Raw genomic sequence first — 9,695 nt, 5'->3', positions numbered from 1 at the left:
CCCCTTCGGGATAGGCCACGCCCCGAGCTCGCCGGATATCCTCCTCTCCACTCGGCGCGCGGACCCTGACACCATAGAAAGACCCCGCCCACCAGCCGCGCGCACTTTTTTTCAAACCCAGCTGGAGCTGTCATTGGTCAGTCCGCTGACAGGGCGGGGCTATCGTGGCCGCGGCCCCGCCTTCCATCCTGTCATTGGGCCCTCAGGATGCGAATTCGAATCAGGGCGGTTTGTGGTTCGCTCTTGTAGCTCTCAGGGACACCGTCCGACCGGAACTTCTAAGTGGCTTGCCGCAGCAGTTACCCGTACGTTCGGGTGTGCAAGAGCTGCTCTCTGCTGTAACGTGCTCTCAGGAGCAGCCCAGCCGCACCCTCCCCGTGCAGCGTGTCGGTGGGGGCGGCCCGGCCCGGCCCGGCCCCTGCGGGGGGACAGGCGCGTTGGGAAAGGCAGAGAATGGGGCGAACCGAGCCTGCTGGGAAGCGCAGTCCCGGCTGGCAGCGGGCAAGGCCGCAGAAGCCCGGGGGGCAGGAAGCGAGGCTGTCCGCCCTCCCTGGAGAGGGAAGGGGCAGGAGCTCTGCTGGAAGATACTAGCGAGTCCCTTCCCCCAAGCAGACGAGCTCGGGGTGGAGACAACGGTGTGATCCTTTTGCCAGGTGGAGCCGGCAGCAAAAAGGGCCGGGCTCAATATCCAGGGCTCCCTGTTAACAGTGCAGCACAGAACTGGCCTGAGCCCTCACCCGGTAATCTGGGGAAATTAAACAGCCGTCTCTAAGAGGCAGTACTTCCTCCTGGCAAGCACTGGGTCTCAGTATAGCAGAGAAAACATTTAATAAGAAGAGGAAAGGAGCCTGGCATTAATTTTGGAAAATGCTACAACCAGCTGCCCATGGGCAATACTCCTGTCCCAGAGTCCACTGAATCATAGACTATCAGGATTGGAAGGGACCTCATTGGGCGGTGTCCTTTGCCTCCCTTTCTCACCTTGTGATGTTTAAGTCTAACAAATGCCCCTTTAACATGCCACTCCCCTCTCCCTCCACCACACCTGACTCAGCTCTCCTTGGTCAGAAGAGACACAGAGTTGAGAGGTGTATTCACCTGAATTTATCTTCCACCCAAAAGTCTCCCCCCCCCCAAAAAAAAACCGTGTCTCCCAGCAGGTCTAGGCACTTACACCTGATTATCAGTGATTTCAGCTCCAGTGGTTGAATGGGGCCTGATCTGCTCTATCTTTAAACAGGGAAGAGGAACAGGTCAAGTCATACCTATAACTCTTAGGCTGTGTCTACAGTGCCACTTTCATCACTAAAACTTTTGTCATTCAGGGGTGTGAAAAAACACCCCCCTGAGCAACAAAAGTTTTAGCATTGAAAAGCACCAGTATAGATGATGCTTTATTGCCAGGAGCCATGTTCCTGGTGCTGAAGCGACCACCCCTCATTAGGGGTGGTGGTGGCTTTTTTAATCACCAGGAGAGCTCTCCCCAATGATAAAGCATGTCTGCATTGCCCATGTCACAGCACTGCTACAGCCATGCTGTAACATGAGTAGTATCTACGCTACCCTCTTCCACCCAGCTCTGGCATCCAAATCCTCTGCTTAGCCCGTTCAGTTGAGGGTGATCGCCTCAATCAGGATAGGGCAAGTACAGTTCTGTTCTGCTTTACTCATACAATAAGGATAACATTTTCATTACCCCTGCATTCAATACTGAAGTGTTTTATAACCCAACACAAGCCAAAATTGATCATTTGGGCAACACAGTTCTGTCTGCAGGATACCTAGATAGAGTAGGTGTGTTCATGTAAATACAGTCTGGTCCTGAAGCCTTTTCCCCCAGCTCGTCACTAGCTGTCAGGGGAGACTTCATTCAGACCAGGCTTACAGTGGGATGTGAAGGTCTTCAATGCCTTTGACTACTCGCTATCAAACTCCGCAGCTGTTGACATTCTGTTGCTAGTATTGATATGAGTTTGAAATGTTAGCACTGGGTTGTCTCTATTTCAGCTGTGCACAGGATGGTTTCATGTGCTGTTGTATGGGTTTTTTACACTGCTGATGTTGCTTCATCCACATTGCCTTTCACCAGTAATGCTAAAGAGAGAGCAGGACATATAGGTATAGAGAATAGGAGAGTTGTTTATTTGAGAGCCATAAATAAGCTGGGGAAAACTAGAAAGTATAAAAAATTTTATATATGCCTTGAGGATGCCAATTAAATGTCAGATGTTTCAACAGCTAATTAAAGGCATGTGTACTCCATGACTTTCATTCTAGTATCCTACCCCATCCATATACCCATTCCCACTGGCAGCGATCATACCCCTTGACCCAACTATGTTGCCCCTTCTCTGGAGGGGATCATGCCCCAGAACAGCTATTTCTGTGCAAGGACATGCTGATTTTTAAGCTTTGATATTGCAAGTGTTTTAGTTTAAAAAAATAAAATAAAAAATAAGCCTAATGGTTCAACATATCCAGCAACATCTTGTGTTTAAATTAAGAAATTTTTGATTTATAGAGAATACAAAATAAACTCTGAAGCCACTTTCTTTTTCCTCTAATGTTTAAAAAAAGACCATGTTTGATTCCGACACAGAGAATCACAGTCATAGAAAGCCTGTAATGGGTGAGGTGGTGTAAAAACAATGACTTCAAAAAGGAATTAGTAAAATTAAAAAACCTTATGCTTTCATGAATTAATCTGATGTTGGTGAAAAGTTCTAGATTGATAACCTTGACTGACAGGTCTCCAGAACAGGTTTCCCAGGTGAGCAGGTTTCTCATGCTATCTTTCCAATGTTTCTCACCCCTGACCCAGAAAGAACAGGTCTGGGATGATACAGGATCATTTGCCAAGACCAATTCTATCCTTGGCCTCTCTGCTCACATTTTGAACGAGAGGGTCAATTGTGGTGGTTCCTGGAATGGCGATGCCCATCTAGATTGAGACTTCTAAACTCACCAGGTTGCTGAAGAGCCATCAGTCAATAATAAATGCTTTGCTCTTTTATATCACCCTCACCTGAGGAATTTATATAGCGTTACACATGTCACTAGTATCTCCATTTTACAGATGGGGAAAGTGAGACAGCGAAGAAGGTGATTTGTCTTTGGTTTTACAGCAAGTCTGGCAGTGCTAGAACCAGAACACAGCTCCACTGACCTTGCCAGTCCATGCTTCAGTCAGCAGACTAGGGGTTTCCAAACTTGTACAAAATGAGCACATCTTAATGAAGAGTTTATCTTGTGGATACATTTCTGCCACATGTGATCATTTGGATCCACCTCCCCTTCCTTTCAGAGTTGCATAACACCACTATGGCAAATACAGCAATCACATGAAAAAGTAATATTGGGAAAGGAGTGAATGTATTTTTAGCTTTTAATAAGAAGTATTGTGTCCTTTTTGGGAAGAAAAAAAAAGTTCATCACACTGTCTATATTTGTTCTCCATTTCATGTCCTCCTACAGCTGCTTTGTTTCAGCTAAAAAACAGTTGAGCCAGGACCATGTGACCAGCCAGTTTTCCGCAGGCCACTAGCAAGAGCAGGGCAGGGAAATGTGGGGCAAAGGACATGTTGGTTGCAGGGAGTGTGTTGTGACAGAGAAATGTGTGTGTGTAGAAGGGGACAGCAAGACTGGGGGAGGAAGCAGAGAGGGAGAATATGGAGGCCAGAAGTAAATGGGGCAGGATAAGAGACACGATGCTATTACTGGTACCATATCTGATGCACAAAACAGAGACGGTCTTGAAAGCAACGAAATCCAAAGGGTTGTTTGCTTACAAAGCCAAAATATGCTGTTCTTTTTTGACCTGAGACCTATCACCTGGGGACATCTGAAAGAGTATGTACCTGTTGAATGAGTTTATGAGGCCCAATCCAAAGCCCACTGAAGTCCATGGGAGTCTCTCCATGGACTTCAGTGGTTTGGGCTCAGGCCCATGAAGAGACAGGTCTGGAAAAGCCACATTATTCAGAGCAAAAATCTGCTGGCTCTGGGCCTCCAGTCACTCTCCACCTGCCATCTCCCACAGATGAGTCTCTCCTGCTCCAGCCTCTGCTCCACTCCACCCTTCTCCACTGGGCCTTTCCACAGAGGTGCCTCTGTTGCTCCTGGACCATCCCACCCTTCCTGCACCGGCATCTCCACCCCTACTGGACCCATCTTCTGATTCTGAGTGGTCTTGCGAACCAGACCCCGCCTTTTCACCTACATGGTCCTACAGCCCGGACCCTTGGCGCCTATCATACTATCCAGTGTACGCTCCACCGGCCGACCCATGGTTCCACTATCTGTGGATGCCACTGGTGCCTGGGGCCCCATGCCTGTCCCTACTGGGCCACCTTGAACCCCTACCATGAGTGCAGGATGCCATCTCGCTTGCAGCACTGCCTGTCCCCAACATACACGGCCCCTCCCCTCTATGAGGAACCTCTGGCCATCCCCTTTCCGGTGGCACCAACAGCACCTTTGCCACCTCTGGTTCATATGGCTGCCCTCTCATCTCCAGGCATTGCCATCATTCCTCCCAGCACCCTCCCTTGCCGACTGCTTGCAGTACCAGGACTTACTTCAACTCATGGCCACAGCCCTCAATCTGCCTGTCAAAGACGTCCAGGACCCACATGATTAATTCCTGGACATCCTACAACCCCTTGTACACTCATGTACCACCTTTTGTATCCACAATGCTGTTCTACAACTGGCCCATACCATTTGGCACACTCCAGCCTCCACTGCCCCTACACCAAAGTGGGTGGAATGCTGATTCTTCATGCCCCCTAAGGGCATGGACTTTCTTTTCACACACCTGCCCCCCCACTCACTGGTGGTCCAAGCTGCGACCAAGCAAGTCTGCCAACAACACCTGCAGTCCACGTCCGCCGGTGCAGGAAGGGTGGGACAGTCACTTGGTGGTGCAACCTATTCATGGTCTTTGTTGGTGTCCCTTTCACACTTCCCGCACCCCACCTTCCCCTCATGACGGATGCCTTGCTAGTCAAATGGGGTGCTCATCTGGCTGACTGCACGGCTCTGGTCGCTCAGGGAGGTGAGGATGCATATCAATGTCCTGGAGCTATGGGCTGCCCACCTGGTACTTCATGGGACCTTAAGCTTGTCCTCTCCGCCCTCACCAATCCACCTTTTGAGCCACTCGCAACCTGCTCCCTTGCCCATCTTTCCATGAAGGTGATCTTTTTGGTGACTGTCACTTCTGCAAGGTGAGTTAAACTGGCAGCCATGATGGTCGCTCTCCTTCATAGTCTCACAAGGACAAGGTCTCTCTCCATCTCCATCCTAAATTCCTGGTCAAGGTTGCCTCCCCATTTCACCTCAACCAGTGCATGCATCTCCCTACCTTCTATCCTAAGCTGCATGCTTCCCCTTAGGAAGGCGCTTTTCAAACCCTAGATGTCCACCAGGCATTGGCCTTTTACCTCCAGCGCACGCGTGATTTCCGGGCCTCTCCCCAGCTCTTTTTTGCCATTGTGGAGTGTTGCCGCAGCCACACCCTTTCATTGCAACAACTCTGTAAATGGATTTATCTTTGCATCACGGGCTGCTACACGCTCTCCTGTACACGCACACACATCTCCCCCAGGAGTCGTGGCTCACTCCGCACTGGCACATGCTGCTACATCCTCACCAGCTTCACTTTCTGTTCCAAAGCCTCGTCCTTGTTGGAGCCCTCACTATGTTCTGCCACATGTCTGTGGAGATCATCTCTGATAACTAAGCTGTGACGGAGTAGGCAGTATTAACTTGTAATGTTGCATGGGAGTTTTATTAGTTTACTGTCTGCATTGATACTAGATGGTGCTGAGATATAAGGGTGTGACTTCACTGAGGGATGATACTTGACGATTAGCACATAAAGGATGTCTGCTGCCCTTCGTAACCTGAGCCCAGGAGGGGGTTGGGTTCAGGTGACACCTGCCTGGGAAACTGGACAAAGGCTGGAGGAGGAGCCGGGGTGCGTGGCTGGGGGAGAGAGCTGGAGGGAGTTTCAATTTGGAGCTGGCTGGGGAGACAGGGGGAGTCCCAGAACCTGGGTCTGGGCTCCTCATCCCCCAAGATGGACCTGACTGAGGGGTCCTGTTTTCAGTACCTACAAGCTCTGTTTTAGACTCGGTTCCTGTTGTCTAATAACCCTTCTACTTTACTGGCTGGCTGAGAGTCACGGTGAATCGCAGGATGTGAGTGGTACAGGGCCCTGACTCCCCTGTACTCCATAACAACTACTCCCTACTCCGTCACATCTCTCCCCACTTCGAGACTGAACTGAGTAGGGTCACTCTAACCAGGGGTGGCTCCAGGCCCCAGCATGCCAAGCGCGTGCTTGGGGTGGCATGCCACTGGGGGTGCTTTGCTGGTCGCTGGGAGGGCGGCAGGCAGGGTGCCTTCGGTGGCATGCCTGCAGAGGGTCCGCTGGTCCCACAGCTTCGGTGGACCTCCCACAGGCGTGCCTGCGGAGGGTTGCCATAAACAGATAGCTAAGGGTTAATGTCTCTTTCACCTGGAAAGGGTTAACAAACAACACCTGACCAGAGGACCAATCAGGAAACAAGATACTTTCAAATCTGGGTAGAGGGAAGTTTGGGTGTGAGTCCTTTGTTCTTTTTCTGTTCTCTCTCTGGGCTCTGAGAGTGACCACACGAATCTCCAGGCTCTCTAATCTTCTGTTTCCAATTTGTAAGTACAACGGTAGAAAGACAGTATAAGCTTTTACATTGTTTTTCTGTATTTGCAAATGTTTAGTCTGCTGGAAATAGTTTAATTGTATTTTTTCTGGATAAGGCTGTTTATCCATTTTCTATAAGCTAAAAGACCCTGTAATTGTTTACCATCTAAATTGAAGAGATAAACCTTTACTTTTTTATTTCTTTTTTTATTAAAGCTGTGCTTTAAGAACCTGTTTGATTTTTTCTCCTAGTTAAACACCAGGGAATTGGTGGGGAGAAGGGAAAGACAGCAGAGAGGGAAAGGTAAATTTCCTCTTTGTGTTAGATTCACGGAACTGAATCTGTATTGCCTCTGGGAGAAAGGGAGGAGAAACCTGATCCCTCTGTATTGTGTTTCAAGGAGTTGAAGCAGGATAAGCTCCTAGTGTACCCAGGGCGGGAAAGATCTGGGAGGAGGTAAAGAGTGGGGGAGGGAATGGTTTATTTCCCTTTGTTGTGAGACTCAAGGAATCTGGGTCTTGGGGGTCCCCAGGGAAGGGTTTGGGGAGACCAGAGTCTATCAGGCACTCTACATAAGTCCTGATTGGTGGCAGCCTATCAGATCTAAGCTGGTAATTAAGCTTAGGGGAATTCATACTAGTACCCATATTTTGGACGCTAAGGTCCAGATTTGGGAAGAATACTATGACAAGGGTCTGCTGGTCCTGTGACTCCACCGAAGCCATGGGACCAACGGACCCTCCGCAGGCATGCCTGCGTGAGGTCCACTGGAGCTGCGGGACCAGAGGACCCTCTGCAGGCACGCCTGTGGGAGGTCCACCGGAGCCACGGGACCAGCGAGCGGCAGAGCGCCCCCCATGGCATGACACCGTGCTTGGGGCAGTGAAATGTCTAGAGCTGTCCCTGACTCTAACCAGTGACCTGGGGAAGTTCAGGGCCCCCTCACTGGGACAATGCAACAGCTATCACATTGGCATTCCCCTCACATAGACCACCTCCATATTGTAATCCTGCAGGAACAGGCTCCACCTCAGGAGTGCTCTGTCGTGAAACTTTGGGTTCGTTCTGCCAAGACTTCCCCGGAACAACATGTCGCGTCCGATAGAACCCAGCTCCTACTTACCTATGGTCAACCTAGCTGGCCACTAAATTGATACGAACTCTGGACTGGTAACTATAACATCAACCGATGGGACAGTGTGTGGTGTGAATGATTGAATACATATGCTAATTATTGTCTCTTCAATAAATGCGGCGTGTTTCCTTTTCCCCTGATAAAGATCCCATGTACACCTCTACCCCAATATAACGCTGTCCTTGGGAGCCAAAAAACCTTACCACGTTATAGGTGAAACCGCATTCTATTGAACTTGCTTTGATCCGCCAGAGGGCGCAGTCCCACCCCGCCCTGGCCCAGAGCACTGCCTTACTGCATTATATCCAAATTTGTTTTATATCGGGTCACGTTATATCAGGGTCGAGGTGTACTCCTTATAAGCATAACACATCCACAGGCAGGGACCTGTCTGTTAGCCCCTCAGGAGATGGAGTACGTGGGCAATGATCACTCCATACTGTTCCCCTGTCAGGGAATGAGGGCATCTAAGTGGCAACAAGGCCTTACATGACGCCTTGACAGGGCCAGCTCCAGGCACCAGCCGAGCAAGCTGGTGCTTGGGGTGGCAAATTCCAAGGGGCAACATTCCGCCCAATCTTTTTTTTTTTTTTGCTTCGCCGCTTCGGGACGCCCCTGCAGGTTTTTTTTCTTTTTGGTTCCCTGCTCCAGCCACCCTGTAGGGGGCAGCAGCTCAGAACACAGGAGCACCCTGCTGAGAGCAGTGCCAGGTTTGTAGCAAGTCTGGCAGGGCAGCCTGCGTCCTTCCCTGCCCGCTGACAGGAGCGGCGCGGAGCCCTCCCGCTGCTCTGGCTGGCTGCCCTCAGATTTGTTTGTCCCCCCCCCCCACTGCTCCGGCTGGCCCACAGGTGTTTTTTTTGCTTTGGGCGGCAAAAAAGCCAGAGCCGGCCCTGCCCCTTGAGCTCTTAATTCTGAAGTCAGAAAGATCTGACTCCAGTGAGGACAAACTGTACTGACCAGAGCACTGATTATCAGTGTTCCATAGGACATATGATTGCTAATGTGAGCAAAAGCAAGTTTCCAGTTCACTTTGTTCAGGGGTGGGGAGGAGAGAAAGGATCACTGGGCCATCCAGTGCTGTCAGAGTTTCCTATTAATGAGTGCCAATTGCAATGCTCCTTTTCTGGCAGATTTGCCTTAAGGACACACACATACACATAAACACACATACACACACCCCAACTAAACAGTGCTGTCAGAGTTTCCTATTAATGAGTGCCAATTGCAATGCTCCTTTTCTGGCAGATGTGCCTTAAGGACTCCCCCGCTTAACTAAACAAAGCAGCTTGGAACACGCTTTTTATAAAAGGTATAGTCCTGATATATAAATGAAACTGAGGTTTATCCGATCTGTGAGTGCCTTTAGGGTTATCCATAAAGCCTCGCTGGGCTAAGAACTCTGGGCTCTCTAGGACAGCTGTTGCTTGTCTGGCAGATAAAAGACTGCTGTTTGTCTGCACTGTGTAATTATTTCTCCAGTTAGGACTTGGTTGGTTCTATTCCAGGTTTTTTCCACCCACAGGGATTGTTGCTCTTTAATTACTTCATAGAAGATTAGGGTTGGAAGAGACCTCAGGAGGTCATCTAGTTCAATCCCCTGCTCAAAACAGGACCAACATCAACTAAATCATCCCAGCCAGGGCTTTGTCAAGCTGGGCCTTAAAAACCTCTAAGGATGGAGATTTTACCATCTTCCTGGGTAACCCATTCCAGTGCTTCACCACCCAATAAGCCCAAGATGCTGCTCCTTAATAGTAGTATAGTAAAATAAAATAATAAGACCCAGCTCTTTTCTAGTGCTTTTCGTCACTAAACCTCAAAGTGTTTTACAAAGGTCAGTAACATTATTCCCATTTTACCGATAGGGAAAT

Source organism: Gopherus evgoodei, chromosome 11, assembly GCF_007399415.2.
Source record: "Gopherus evgoodei ecotype Sinaloan lineage chromosome 11, rGopEvg1_v1.p, whole genome shotgun sequence".
NCBI lineage: Eukaryota > Metazoa > Chordata > Testudines > Testudinidae > Gopherus > Gopherus evgoodei.
The sequence above is the reverse complement of the archived record's forward strand: the minus strand, read 5'-3'. Positions refer to the sequence as shown.